Here is a 4240-nt window from a genome sequence, read left to right as displayed (position 1 = left end):
TGTTCACGATAATTCCTACAAAGGAAGGCAGAAGCGAGATATGGATAGATGATGCAAGTATTCGAACATAATGGAGATCATAATGATAGTGCTGCATGATAATAATACATGTATAACTATACTGGTCTTATTGGAGAAGAATTTTCATTGGCCTGTGTCTCTTTTATTTATTTTTGTCCCACCCCCAGCTCTCTCTCTCTCTATATATATATTCATATGTCTTTATTTTTCTCCCTGTGTTACCACGCAATATGTGTGTTTCTTGAGTCAATTCGTTTCCTGCAGAAAGATCCACAAACAAATCAAGAGGATCGGTAATTTTTAAAAGTTGTTAAATGACTGCTGTAATGACATTGTGTAATTTTTAGTGACTGAACGATGATTCCTGATGTTAAGAACATGAATATGATTAAGCTTTGTTATTTCATTTCATTTATGTCATTACATTTTATTTATCTCCATCATTCGACAAAGGTAAAAGACGCTTGTGACATAGAGCGTAACATGCAAATCAAATTAATGATAACACAAAATATTGATACTATACAAATCAGTACAATACACCTGACAATAAATGATGTAAAATGGAATGTACATAGATAGCATTCATATTGCTTGTAAAAAAAAAAACTGTATATACTTAATAGGATTTTTTTTTTTAATGGATCCGGCAGAAAAAAAAAGTGCACCGTATATTAAAATTTAATAATCATTTCGAAATAATTGTCATTTAGTGCTACATTTACGCAGCGCATATAATTTCTTAACGTACATGGATGTTTTTTTTTTGTAATTATGTAAATTGAATGGCAGTAACATACAGTGTATGCGCATTAGTGTTATTATCATTTTCGAGAAATATAGATTTTTCATATTAGGCTTTCATTTCATTTGAATTTGAAATAAGAAACAAAATACATGAGCAGTATCTTATAATTATATTAACAGCTAAAATCTTTTTTAAGTTTAATTGTGTCATATTTCAATTGTGAATTTAGTTCTGCATATGTTATACGATATTACGTACTGTTGATTAAAGGCATAGTTTACCATTTGCAGATAAAACAAAAACCCAGCTTTAGTGCTTCAAAATAGTAATTTATTCTAAAATGTGAGTTAGGGATAGAAATAACCAATGTAAAAAATCGAATCAGTATAATTAATGTTACATGTTCCTAACTATACACAATGGAAACAAAAGTTATAATAAAAATGTTTCTAGACTAAAATAGTAATATCTCCTTTTATTTTAGTCTGTACTGCAAAATTGTCAAATAGTAGGACTTTTTGTGATACAACAGTACTGACCAACACATTTGCATCAAATGTGATATTTCGAGCCTTAGAAAACTCTGCTCCCAATGGTAAATTGTACTTTTAAATTAGATGTTTAGATAAAATGTTTAATAAGTACATGTTTGTCTACTCACTTTTAGTTTTATGATGAACCCATTACATTACTTAATACTGTAACAAATATGTTGGAATGTAAAGTAGCAATCCAGCAGTATATCTTGTGTTTTAATCGACTGTTGATTGCTGCTTCATAGATATACATAATATCAGGTTTTATTCATATCATGTATATCTATAAAGAAGCAATCAAACGGTATATTTCACAATATTAGGTTATGTGTTAATCGACTGTTGATAAAGTAGTGCACAATTATCACAATTCAGCCCATGAGCTACGAAGATAATTTGATAAACCATAAATTGAACTGACTTAAATTACAAAAGTTTATTTTTATGTAATTCATTCAAGCGAGTTAAAAAAAAATTGATGAACCGAAATAACATATATTTTGTTTTCATTAGTTTCCTTCTTGTAAGTGTTTAATGATGCTGTGGCTTTATAAACATGACTCTCTCCAGTCAGTGATCAAAATGTTTGTGTCAGGGCACTTATTTTGATGTAGCTCTCCCTGTCACATTATAGAAATAGATCTTTTTCATTATAAAATGTTATTCTTAATTGATGTTTCCTATTTTGTTGCATTCATATGAAGTTTACGACTGGCTATGCATCTTAAAAATGAAAAAAAAAACAACACAAGAAGTCAAGGAATAGAGAAGGAGGAAGAAGAAGGAGACAGGAATAAAGAAAAGATGCAATTTTAAAGGAATTACTATTGTCACGTTGGGTTGCTCCAGCGATTAATGTACTTGCTGCGTGCGCCTGCAGCCAGAGCGCGCGTTGTTAATTAAAGAACAAGCCGAATAGTGGGTGAGGCGGAAAGGCTTTTTGAAGTCTGCTGTTCACCAATGTGTGTGGTCATAAGAGATTAAAAAGAAAGCTGGGCAAATTTTCGGGCAGCCAATGACCCGGTGTTTCTCAGGATTAAAGATAACTATGTATACTTTTCTTCCGATACCCGGTATTTAAAGCTGCTGAAGAGAAACATAAGAGAATATTTGACAAAGTAAAGGACAATAGGCCAGTTTGTAGTTTCCATTGACTACTAGCAGATGAAAAAAAAAAGCTTGTTGTGATAGCATGCATGTTGGTTTTTAAATTCCCTAAGAAATGAACGGCGATGTAATAATAATTTGAGTAATATCTGATAAATGATGTTACCCATTGTAACCACCTGACAGCAAAAAAAAAAGGAAGAAAAAAGGTTATTAACGTATAACAAAAAAAGGTTTAATATATTGATGGTAATGAAGATAATGATAACCACGATATACGTAATAGTAATAATAAGGATAATAATAATATTGTTATTATCATTTCTGTTTTGTCACTTGATACGTGATACTGTAATCCCTCTCCAAGAAGCTATATGGGATGAACTACACATCTGTCTCATTGGGAGGTGCCACAGTGATGATCTCTATTTACAATAAAAGTGTGCGCTGCGCTGGTAAAATCTGAATGCATCCTTCTTTAAAGGACGAGGGGAGCGCTTTGAACATTTAATCAAATTGGAAAATTGGTCGGGTAAACATGTTAACAGCTCAGAATATTATGTAGGGCCTACATGGTATCATCTTCTGAGCAGGAAGTGTTCTTGAAACTAAAGCTTTACCGTTCTTTACGATACTAAAAAAAAAAAGAAAATTAAAAGTACATTGAAGATTACAATACATGCGAAGCCGTGAAATGATGCTTCCCCAACTGTTAATTGACGAGCCATTCGGTCACCTGGGCGCCGGTTCATGAGATTTGAAAACCCTGACAAGTTGGCAGTCTTTGACAATTACCATAGTACGTAATAGTCGGAAACAAGAGTTTCTCACCAAATAAAAACCAAGGATTTTACTGAAATTGTCAGAGAGTGACAACTTGTCAGGGCTGACGACTTTCATAAAACTGTGCCCAAATCAATTTTTTGTTCGAGCCTGAATTCCATAGACTGGAGTACATTGGGCAAGCTTATGCATTATCTTGCTTAAAAGACAATTGAAGCGCCTGATCGATTCAAAAAATAGGAAAAGTCGTTTCGGAAATGTGCAAATGAGCAAATTACAACCTGGCCTACAACTGCTACTACTAGTATTTACAATTATACTAAGACTATGATGAATATTATGATTATAATAACAATACCATCAACAGCCATAAATGTAATAATGCAAATTATATCTCATCATAATCATAATGACTATGAACATTGATTGTACATTGATTATGTACCACATGATAATCCATGTTTGTACGCGCTCGGGGGGGGGGGGGGAGGAAACGAAAGAAATAAAGAACAATCCGGAGGAACAGTTTAAAGTGAAGGTGATGAGTTTCTCCATGCAAGAGTTGAACTAGAAATTACTCAGTCCACCAGAGAACTCCCCATGCCGTAAACGGTGTTAAAGGCAACAGCCTTCTTTACATCAAATTGGAGCAAAGGTCCGTGTAAGTTAAGTCTGTGATAGGAAAGGTCGCGACCTTTCCGCTGTGATGGACATGTTTCATCTTGTTTCACTGATGAATACTATTTCCCTGGTCACACTTAATAGATGTCACAAAATAATAGGTCAACTCCTCCAGCATAGAATGTCGTCTTTGAACTTGCTTCTTATGACGCACACCGAGAAGAGAATAGGGTACAAGGAAACACAAACAAGACAAACGACATGTACCCTGAGACTTGAAAACAGACTACGGGCATTACTCTTAAAGCTTTGGTCACACACACATAAAAAAAACAGACTACCAACAACAACAACGATAAAACGGGATGGCGAAATGTCATATCCACGTGCTAATTGCTATTCCGTATCAGTGATCGAGTGTGGG

Source organism: Diadema antillarum, unplaced genomic scaffold (assembly GCF_040938485.1).
Source record: "Diadema antillarum isolate AM-2024a unplaced genomic scaffold, OU_Dant_1.0 seq00000081_RagTag, whole genome shotgun sequence".
Classification (NCBI taxonomy): Eukaryota; Metazoa; Echinodermata; class Echinoidea; order Diadematoida; family Diadematidae; genus Diadema; species Diadema antillarum.
Note: the sequence above shows the minus strand (reverse complement) of the source record.